This window comes from Eschrichtius robustus, chromosome 6, assembly GCF_028021215.1.
Source record: "Eschrichtius robustus isolate mEscRob2 chromosome 6, mEscRob2.pri, whole genome shotgun sequence".
Lineage (NCBI taxonomy): Eukaryota > Metazoa > Chordata > Mammalia > Artiodactyla > Eschrichtiidae > Eschrichtius > Eschrichtius robustus.
In genome coordinates, this window is record NC_090829.1 from 10614343 (window position 1) to 10626510 (window position 12168).

Genomic DNA, 12168 nt, shown 5'->3' on the forward strand with positions numbered 1-12168 from the left:
TGTTCCTGATCTTAGTGGAAATGCTTTCAGTTTTTCACCATTGAGTATGATGTTTGCTGTGGGTTTGTCATATATGGCCTTTATTATGTTGAGGTAGGTTCCCTCTATGCCCATTTTCTGGAGAGTTTTTATCATAAATGGGTGTTGAATTTTGTCAAAAGCTTTTTCTGCTACTATTGAGATGATCATATGGTCTTTATTCCTTAATTTGTTAATATGGTGTATCACATTGATTGATTTGTGTATATTGAGGAATCCTCGCATCCCTGGGATAAATCCTACTTGATCATGGTGTATGATCCTGTTAATATGTTGTTGGATTCTGTTTGCCAGTATTTTGTTCAGGATTTTTTCATCTATGTTCATCAGTGGTATTGGTCTATAATTTTCTTTTTTTGTGATATCTTTTTTCTGGTTTTGGTATCAGGGTCATGGTGGCTTCGTAGAATGAATTTGGGAGTGTTCCTCCCTCTGCGATTTTTTGGAAGAGTTTGAGGAAGATCGGCGTTAGATCTTCTCTAAATGTTTGGTACAATTCACCTGTGAAGCCATCTGGTACTGGACTTTGTTGAAAGATTTTTAATTACAGTGTGAATTTCATTACTTGTGATAGGTCTGTTTATGTTTTCTAATTCTTCCTGGTTCAGTCTGGAAAACTGTACCTTTCCAAGAACTTATCCATTTCTTCATGGTTGTCCATTTTATTGGCATATAGTTGTTTGTAATAGTCTCATAATCCATTGTATTTCTGCGGTGTCAGTTGTTATTTCTCCTTTTTCATTTCTGATTTTATTGATTTGCATCCTCTCCCATTTTTTCTTGATGAGGCTGGCTAAGGCTTTATCAATTTTGTTTATTTATCTTCTCAAAGAACCAGCTTTTAGTTTTATTTATCTTTGCTATTGTTTTCTTCATTTCTATTTCATTTATTTCTGCTCTGATCTTTATGATTTCTTTTCTTCTACTGACTTTGGGTTTTCTTTGTTCTTCTTTCTCTAGTTGCTTTAGGTGTAGGGCTAGATTGTTTATCTGATATATTTCTTGTTTCTTGAGTGAGATTGAATTGCTATAAACTTTCCTCTTAGAACTGCTTTGGTGTGTCCCATAGGTTTTCGGTTGTCGTGTTTTCCTTGTCATTTGTTTCTATGTATTTTTAAATTTTTTCTTTGATCTCTTCAGTGATCTCTTGGTTATTTAGTAGCGCACTGTTTAGCTTCCATGTATTTGTGTTTTCTACAGTTTTTTTCCTGTAACTGATTTCCAATCTCATAACATTGTTGTCAGAAAAGCTGCTTGATATGATTTCTATTTTCTTAAATTTTCCGAGGTTTGATTTGTGACCCAAGATGTGATCTATCCTGGAGAAATTTCCATGTGCACTTGAGAAGAAAGTATTCTGCCACTTTTGGGTGGAATGTTCTATAAATATCAGTTAAATCTATCTAGTCTATTGTGTCATTTAGAGCTTGTGTTTCCATATTTATTTTCTGTTTTGATGATCTGTCTATTGGTGAAAGTGGGGTGTTAAAGTCCCCTACTATTATTGTGTTACTGTTGATTTCCCCTTTCATGGCTGTTAGCATTTGCCTTATGTATTGAGGTGCTCCTATGTTGGGTGCATATTTATTTATAATTGTTATATCTTCTTCTTGGATTGATCCCTTGATCGTTATGTAGTGTCCTTCCTTATCTCTTGTAACAGTCTTTATTTTAAAGTCTATTTTATCTGATACCAGTATTGCTACTCCAGCTTTCTTTTGATTTCCATTTGCATGGAATATCTTTTTCTAACCCCTCACTTTCAGTCTGTATGTGTCCCTAGGTCTGAAGTGGGTCTCTTGTAGACAGCATATATACGGGTCTTGTTTTTGTATCCATTCAGCCAGTCTGTGTCTTTTGGTTGGAGCATTTAATCCATTTACATTTAAGGTAATTATCAATATGTATGCTCCTATTACCATTTTCTTAATTGTTTTGGGTTTGTTATTGTAAGTCTTTTCCTTCTCTTGTGTTTCCTGCCTAGAGAAGTTCCTGTAACATTTGTTCTAAAGCTGGTTTGGTGGTGCTGAATTCTCTTAGCTTTTGCTTGTGTGTAAAGGTTTTAATTTCTCCATCAAATATGAATGAGATCCTTGCTGGGTAGAGTAATCTTGGTTGTAGGTTCTTCCCTTTCATCACTTTAAATATGTCCTGCCACTCCCTTCTGGCTTGCAGAGTTTCTGCTGAAAGATCAGCTGTTAACATTATGGGGATTCCCTTGTATGTTATTTGTTGTTTTTCCCTTGCTGCTTTTAATATTTTTTCTTTGTATTTAATTTTTGGTAGTTTGATTAAATGTGTCTTGGCATGTTTCTCTTTGGATTTATCCTGTATGGGACTCTCTGTGCTTCCTGGACTTGATTGACTATTTCCTTTCCCATATTAGGGAAGTTTTCAACTATAATCTCTTCAAGTATTTTCTCAGTCCCTTTCTTTTTCTCTTCTTCTTCTGGGACCCCTATAATTCGAATATTGGTGCGTTTAATGTGGTCCCAGAGGTCTCTGAGACTGTCCTCCATTCTTTTCATTCTTTTTTCTTTATTCTGCTCTGTGGTAGTTATTTCCACTATTTTATCTTCCAGGTCACTTATCCATTCTTCTGCCTCAGTTATTCTGCTATTTATTCCTTCTAGAGAATTTTTAATTTCCTTTATTATGTTGTTCATCATTATTTGTTTGCTCTTTACTTCTTCTAGGTCCTTGTTAAATATTTCTTCTATTTTCCCCATTCTATTTCTAAGATATTGGGTCATCTTTTCTATCATTACTCTAAATTCTTTTTCAGGTAGACTGCCTAATTCCTCTTCATTTGTTTGGTCTGGTGGGTTTTTACTTTGCTCCTTCATCTGCTGTGTGTTTCTCTGTCTTCTCATTTTGCTTAACTTACTGCGGTTGAGGTCTCCTGTTTACAGGCTGCAGGTTCGTAGTTCCCATTGTTTTTGGTGTCTGCCCCCAGTTGGTAAGGTTGGTTTAGTGGGTTGTGTAGGCTTCCTGGTAGAGGGGACTGGTGCCTGTGTTCTGGTGGATGAGGCTGGATCTTGTCTTTCTGATGGGCAGGACCACATCCAGTGGTGTGTTTTGGGGTGTCTGTGAACCTATTATGGTTTTAGGCAGCTTCTCTGCTAATGGTTGGGGTTGTGTTCCTGTCTTTCTAGTTGTCTGGCATGGGGCGTCCAGCACTGTAGCTTGCTGGTCGTTGAGTGGAGCTGGGTCTTAGCGTTAAGATGGAGATCTCTGGGAGAGCTTTTGCTGTTTGATATTATGTGGGACCAGGAGGTCTCTGATGGACCAGTGTCCTGAACTTGGCTCTCCCACCTAAGAGGCTCAAGCCTGACACCAGCCAGAGCTCCAAGACCCTGTCAGCCACATGGCTCAGAAGAAAAGGGAGAAAAAAAAAAAGAAAGAAAGAGAAATAAACAAATAAATAAAATAAAATAAAGTTATTAAAATTTTAAAAAATTATTTAAAATAAAACAAAGAAAAAAGTAATAAAGAAGAAAGAAAGAAGAGAGCAACCAAATCAATAAACAAATCCACCAATGATAACAAGTGCTAAAAACTATACTAAGAAAAAAAACAAACAAAAAAAAACTGGACAGAACCCTAAGGCAAAAACAAAGCTATACAGACAAAATTACACAAGGAAGCCTACACATAGACACTCACAAAAAGAGAAAAAGGAAAAAAAATATATATATATATATATAAAAAGAAGAGAGCAACCAAATCAATAAACAAATCTACCAATTATAATAATCTCTAAATACTAAACTAAGATAAACATAAAACCAGAAACAAATCAGATGCAGAAAGCAAACCCCATGTCTACAGCTGCTCCCAAAGTCCACCACCTCAATTTGGGATGATTCATTGTCTATTCAGGTATTCCACAGATGCAGGTACATCAAGTTGATTGTGGAGATTTAATCCTCTGTCCCTGAGGCTGCTGGGAGAAATTTCCTTTTCTCTTCTTTGTTTGCACAGCTCCTGGGGTTCAGCTTTGGATTTGGACCCGCCTCTGCGTGTAGGTCGCCTGAGGGCGTCTGTTCCCGCCCAGACAGGATGTGGTTAAAGGACCGGCTGAGACAATGGTCTCTTGCCTCTTCGATAGGTCCAAACTTTTTCCCGGACTCCCTCCCGGCTAGCTGTGGCGCACTAGCCCCCTTCAGGCTGTGTTCACGCCGCCAACCCCAGTCCTCTCCCTGGGATCTGACCTCCGAAGCCGGAGCCTCAGCTCCCAGCCCCCGCCCACCCCAGCGGGTGAGCAGACAAGCCTCTCAGGCTGGTGAGTGCTGGTCGGCACCGATCCTCTGTGCAGGAATCTCTCCGCTTTGCCCTCTGCACCCGTTGCTGCACTCTCCTCCGTGGCTCCGAAGCTCCCCCACCCCGCCACCCGCAGTCTCCGCCCGCGAAGGGGCTTCCTAGTGTGTGGAAACTTTTCCTCCTTCACAGCTCCCTCCCCGAAGTGCAGGTCCCGTCCCTATTCTTTTGTCTCTGTTTTTTCTTTTTTCTTTTGCCCTATCCAAGTACATGGGGATTTTCTTGCCTTTTGGGAAGTCTGAGGTCTTCTGCCAACATCTTGAAGGTCCCCCATATCAAAATTTCTTAATCTCTTCACCTGTTGATCAACATTTGGGTTGTTTCCAGTTTGGGACTTTTACAAACAAATGTTAAATGTTGCTACAGATATTCCTGTATAAGTCTTTGTATGGACATGTGTTTTCATTTCTCATGTAGATACCTTGGACTGCAATGGCTGGATCATATGGTAAGTGGATGTTTGACTCTAAGTAAATGCCAGACTGTATTCCATTTTGCATTCCCACTAGCAGTGTAGGAGAGTTCCAGTTCCTCCACATCTTTGCCAACACTTGGTGTACTCAGTCCTTTTGATTTTGCTTTTTAAATAGATGTGTAGTTGTTTTAATTTGCATTTCCCTAATGACAAATGATTTTGGACATCTTTTCATGTATTTGTCATCCATATGACTTCTTTGTGGAAGTGTCTATTCAAATCATTTGCCCATTGTTTTATTAAATCATTTGTTTTTTTAATCACTGAAATTTGAGAGTTCTTTCTGTATTCTAGATACAAGTCTCTTAGCAAATATGTTCTGTGGAAATATTTTCTCCCAATCTCTAGCTTGTTTTCTCATTCTCTTAACAGTGTCATCTGAAAGACCAGAAGTTTTAAATTTTGATGAACTCCAGTTCATCAGTTTGTTCTTTTATGAATTGTATTTTTAGTGTCATATCTAAGAAATCTTTGCCTAGCCAAGGTCATAAAGATTTTCTCCTATGTTTTCTTCTAGAAGTTTTAACATTTTAGGTTTTACATTTAGGTCCATGACCCATTTTCAGTTCATTTTTATATATGGTGTAAAGTATGAATTATTATTTTTTAATTTGAATATCCAATTGTTCTAGCACCATTTGTTGAAAAGACCATCCTTTCTCCATTGCTTGCTTTTGTACCTTTGGGAAAAAAATCAGTGTCCACATATGTGTGAGTCTCTTTCTAGGCTCTCTGTTCCTTTTCATTGATCTCTTTTGTCAATACCTGATGTACATATTCAACAATCAGCCCTCAGGAAGGACCCTGCTTGTAGTTTATCAGTGGTGTAAATACTCTCATGGTGGCTGATTTCAAGCTTCTTTCTTTCCTCCTTCCTTCTCTCCTTCCTTCCTTCCTCTCTTTCCCCATCCCTCTTTCATTCCTTTTTTCCTCTCCCTCCTTCTTTTATTTTTTCCTCCCTCCCTTTTCTTATTCTCTGCCCCCTTCCTTCTCCAGAATTTGCATTCCATGACAGGAAGATCCAAATGTTTGTCTTAGTCATTGCTTAGAAGTGTCAGACACACAATAGATGCTCAGTAAATATTTGTTGAATGAATGAATGAATGACCCATTTTTAATGCTGTACTTCCAGCATTTAATAACTGTTCAAAGGAGATGGCATATTTTTTTTAACTTTTAAAAGAATTGTTATACAATTTTTAAATGTTACTTTACATTTACAGTTATTACCAAATATTGGTTATATTTCCCGTGTTGTACAGTACATCCTTAAGCTTATCTTACACCCAGTAGTTTGTACCTCCCACTCCCTGACCCCTATATTGCCCCTCCTCCCTCTCCTCATTGGTAACCACTAGTTTGTTCTCTATGAGTCTGCTTCTTTTTTGTTATATTCACTAGTCTGTTGTATTTTTTAGATTCCACATATAAGTGATGTTATACAGTATTTGTCTTTCTCTGTCTGATTTGTTTCACTTAGCATAATGCCCTCCAAGTCCATCCATGTTGCTGCAAATGGCAAAATTTCATTCTCTTTTATGAGTACTATTCCATTGCATATATATACCACATCTTCTTTATCCATTCATCTGTCAATGGATATTTAGGTTGTTTCTATATCTTGGCTATTGTAAATAATGCTGCTATGAACATTGGTGTGCGAAAATGACATAGTTTTAAAATAACCAAATACTGTTTAGCACTTTCAAGTTTGCAAAGCACTACCTCACATGTCATCTCATACAACCTGGGCACCATCCTGAGAAGCAGCCAGACAAGGTGTTCCCCTCCCCACTTCACAGGTAAGGAAACAAAGACCCAGAAAGGTGGAGGTGCCCACCCCAGGTCACACCACAAATGACATAATCTGCAGGGTCTGACTCCAGGTTTGGGACTCTTCCCCAAGGCTGCCAGTGACCACCTGGCTCTGGGGGGATCTTAGCAGGGAAGGCTGGCGGCTTCAGGGAGAGTTGTCCCAAGGAATAGGAAGGCAACAGAGGGAGAGTGGGAAGGGGCAGCTGATACCAGGGGAAGACCTACCTGGGCCACTACCAGGCTGTGACTCTCACCTCAGGGCCAACACAGTGGTGACATCAGACCCCCCACCCCATTCCTGTCGCTGGACGTTCACGGCCCCCTCCCCCAGACCCAGCTTCCCCCAGAGAGCAGGCTTACTCCTAGCATCCGCGTCTTCTTACATGTCTATAAAAATGAACAGCAGAGGGGCTTCCCTGGTGGCGCAGTGGTTGAGAATCTGCCTGCCAATGCAGGGGACACGGGTTTGAGCCCTGGTCTGGGAAGATCCCACATGCTGCGGAGCGGCTGGGCCCGTGAGCCACAACTACTGAGCCTGCGCGTCTGGAGCCTGTGCTCCGCAACGGGAGAGGCCGTGACAGTGAGAGGCCCACGCACTGCGATGAAGAGTGACCCCCGCTCGCCACAACTAGAGAAAGCCCTCGCACAGAAACGAAGACCCAACACAGCCATAAATAAATTAAAAAAAAAAAAAAAAAATGAACAGCAGAGACTGAAAGCTGGAGACCCACAAGCTGAATTCAGTCCCCATGTATGACTTATTTAGTCCCTGCAGGGTTTTAAAATGTGGGCCAATTTACAGAGCGGGAGACTCCACATGGGTAGTTGATTTCTTTTGGCAAAGAGGGAAATCTGGCCACCCAGGCCCACAGTCCCTTCTGGATGCCCCCTGAGACCAGATAAGTGTTGTCCAGGTCACCACAGTCCCCACCATTTCCTAGCACTTCTCCAACCTCGAGGACAGCCATCACCTGCTGTTTACTTTCACCCTCACATTGTTTATTCTTATTGTTGAGAAACATACCTCGGAATCCATATCGCTAACAAAAGGAGGAACACAAAACATGTAGGACCTCATGATTTTATTACATCATGAGAGGTAGTCGTCTGAGTCTGAGCGCCTTGATTTACATCTGCTTTCAAATACACCCTCTCAACAATCTCACAAAGAAGGCTTGGAGAACCACCATTTAGGAGAGGATCCTGGGGTTCAGAGGTTGAGGGGCTTACCCAAGGCTTTATAACTAATTGGAAGCAGACATAAAACTTGAAGACAACATCTCACCCGGCACGGAAATCTGCATAAATTGCCTTTGCAGCCACACGCTGCCTTTGTGTTCACTGTAGGACAGTGGGTGCAACCTGACGGAACAGCCCTGTGTAATCTTCCGCGTGCCCATTAGGTGGCGCCCTAAGGCAACAAAGCTTTCCGGGACAATGCCTTTGTGTAAATTGGTTTTCTTCCATTATTACTGAATTTTAAGCCAGAATGGTTTTTCCACTTTCTCTAAGGAAAAAAAAAAAAAAAAAAGGTCTTTCAGCACAAAACAGAGCATGGCTTTCGTGCCAGGCGTAAAATGAAATTGCTTTAATCCATCCCCTAGGGAGAAAGTGTTTATGTGTCACAATTGACATCTGTTAAATTTTAAAATGAAGTAAGAAAGCAATAAGAAGGTCTGAAACACATTCTTTGTTCAAGAAGTTGTGCAGACACTGCTCAGCTGTTCTGTACAATTAGAAATAAAACAAGCACCTTTTCTTCCCCAGCATACCCGACTGAAAGCCCCAGTGAGGAAAAAGGCGGAGGGCGGATGGACCTGGGCTCTGAGAGAGGTTAGCACCTGCGTTCAGGCAAATCTGCCCGCACAGCAGGGATGACCTGCTTCTGCCCAGAAGGCCTCGCCTTCCTCACCTGCTCCTTTTTTTGCAAAGTGTAAGAAAGTGTGAGGAATTTCAGAGCAGCCAGGTCAGTTTTAACCATCAGCATATTTTATGGTGAAATCTATTCTTAAACCAATAGACATTTGTTCTTTTGTATTTCACACTAGCAAGGAATCTGGAACCAATCCCTCCAAAGTTAGCCCTTCCTATCTATTATTCAAGCTTCATTATTAAAAAGAGAATGAGAGCAGACATAATTCCAATATGCAGCTTAAGTATCAGTCAACAATCTGGCCTTTTGAAGATGTCCTAAGACCATCAAATGAGAAAGTGAGGCCTTGCCTATAAAACCAAATATTACAGTTGTGGAATGGGATATTTGGGTATTGAAATTTTTTTGATAAATGTGGGAATAGGAAGCAAAGCCCCCTTCACTGACTGTATTGGACATGTAATAACTTTTTTGGTGTGTTAAGCCATTGAGATTTGGGCTTAATTTGTTATTTCAGCATAACCTGTCCCATCCAAGAAGGTAGGACTGTGCCTTTGATCACTGGAGCCTTGAGCCCTCAGTAAGGAGTCGAGGGAAAGAAATGCTTGTTGAACACAACTCATTTGGACAGTCTTCCCTTAGATTATTTGAAATACTTCAGTATCCATGAATAAACTCTCCTTTCTGATCAGTTAGTTTGAATTGGGGCTTGCCATTTTCAACTAAGACGTCTGCTTAACATAAGCCATTTCTCTCTCCTGGAATCATTCTTCTTTTTTCTGATAAATAACTCTTCTTTTCGAATTTTTCTTCTCTTGTCTTATACGAATTGGTAAAAATGTACAAATGAAATACATGTAAGTATTTAATTTTTGTTTCTTTTATTCAGGAAAATGTCTTCAAGTTTAATAATGGCTTTCTTATTTCAAAAGCATGATGTACTTATTAAAGAATAATCAGAAACTACATCTGGGCCAAAGAGGGAAAAAAGTGCCTACAATCCCCATGCCCAGAGAAAAACGTGGTTCATATCTTACTGTGTGGCTATAAAGATAGTATGATTTTTACAAAATTGTATCACATTATATATATTTTTAAATCAGATTTTTTTCATTGAAGTACATCTTTTCATTTTGGTAAACATATTTCTATAACCCTATTTCAATGGCTACACAGTAGTTCATTCTGTGACTATTTGATCATTTAAACATTTTTTTCTATACATGTTAAATATCATAAACATCTACCAGATCTTTGTCTGAATTGTATCCTTTGTTAATTTCTTTTAAAATATTTATTTGGCTGCTCCGGGTCTTAGTTGCGGCACACGGGATCTTCGTTGCCGCATGTGAGATCTTTCGTTGCGGCATGTGAGATCTAGTTCCCTGACCAGGGATCGAACCTGGGCCCCCTGCATTTGGAGCACGGAGTCTTAACTGCTGGACCACCAGGGAAGTCCCTCCTTTGTTATTTTCTTAAGATAAATCCCCAAACATGGAATTTCTGGGTCAATGAAAAGGCACATCTTAAAGACTTTTGATACATAGTGTCAAATTGCCTTCCAGAAAGTTTCTGCCAGATTAGAGAACATAAGTGCCCATTTCCCTGCCGAGTATTGTATCTTAAAATATTTCCAACTTGGTAAAACTCATTGTTTTACCAAATTACAATAATAATTTGTATTTTTAAATTACTAGTAAAGCTATTAGTAAAGCTTTTTCTCATATGTTTATTCTAATAATTTTTTGTTCATATGTTTGTTCTATTTTTCTGTTAAGGTATTACTGTTTTGTTGTTGACTTGCAACAGCTTTTACATATTTTGGAGGTTAATTCCTTCTTATCATGTATATTGCAAATATTTCCCCAATTTTTCATTTGCTTTTTAATTTTTTATATACAGACATCTCTTAAATTTTATAATATCAAATGTACTTAGCAATCTTTTTTTTTTTTTTTTTTTGTAATTTCTGCCCTGGAATCATGCTTAGCCAGGCCTTCCCCATCCTAATATGACATAAATATATGCTCATATTTTCTCCTAGTTCTTTTGTGGTCTCATCTTTCCATTTGAACATTTAATCCCCTTGGAATGTATTTTGGTATATTAGTTTTTAACCAGTTGTTCACAGACTATGTAATTAGTCTATCTTTTCCCCACCTATTGCAATTGCCAATCTAATATATGATAAATTCTGATTTCTGGATTTCTGGTCCAGGAATCTATCTTTTCATTCCTACATTGGTAAGAAACTTCTTAAATTAGAGTATTTGGAAATATGTCTTACCATCTGGTAGAGGCTGTCCCCTTTAATTTTAAAATATTAGTTACTCACAAATATATTCTTCCAGTGGAATTTAAAACTCAATTTGGCAAGTTAGAAAAAGTAAAGTCGGCAGCCTTAGCCTTCTCATTCAGATGCATGGTGTTTCTCTTTACTATTCAGCCTTCTTTCTGTCCAAGTTGTATATTTCTGCTGTATTTGGTCCTAAGTATAGGATCATTTTTGTTGCTTCTGTGAATGGGATATTTTTCTTATTCTATTTTCCAATTTTTATGACTGAACATTATTCCATTGTATGTGTGTACCACCGTTTATTTATCCATTCGTTGTTGGTGGACATTTGGGCTGTTTCCACCTTTTGTGAATCGTGCTACTGTGAACATGTGCGTGCCTGTGCTCGTGTGACTCCCTGCCTTCAGTTCTTTTGGGTGTGTACCTGGGGAGTGGAATTGCAGGGTCATATGGTAATTCTGTGTTTACTTTTTGAGGAACTCCAAACTGTTTTCCACAGCAACTGAACCATTTTGCATTCCCACCAGCAATGTACAAGATCCAATTTGTCTACATCCTCACCAATGCTGGTTATTTGTTTTAAATTGCCATCTTAGTGGGTATTGAAGTGGTATCTCATTGTGGTTTTAACTTGCATTTCTTTAATGACTAATGATGCTGAGCATCTTTTCATGTGTTTATCGGCTATTCTATATCTCCTTTGGAGAAATGTCTGTTGAATTCCTTTGTCCATTTTTTAAGGAATTGTGTATCTTTTTGTTGTTGATTTCCTAACTTTTTGACAGGAAGAAACAGCTAATTGAAAGTTGCCGTTTCATATAGAATACTTTCAAAAGCAAAAACTAGAGGCAATACAAAATGACTTAAATGATAAAACTTTTTTTAAATGTTTGAGTGGTTACTATATGCCAGGTATTGTTCTAGCATTTTCCATGTATTAATTTATTTAAATTTAACAACACTACAGGGTAGGTACTCTAATCAGTATCTCCACTTCACAAATCATAAACAAGAGGCACAGAGAAGTTCAAATTCACATAACTGGTAAAATTAGAATTTGAATCTGGGAACTATATTCAATATCCTGTGATAAACCATAGTGGAAAAGAATATGAAAAAGAATGTGTATATATATATATATATATATATATATATACATGTATATGTATGTATAACTGAATCACTTTGCTATGCAGAAGAAATTAACACAACATTGTAAATCAACTATACTTCAGTAAAATTTTAAAAAAAGAATTTGAACCTGGGATATCTGACTCTCTCATCTCTGTGTGACTCAGTAAATAAGAAAGATTTATTTTCTTACCTAATAATAAGTACTTAGGGAGGCAT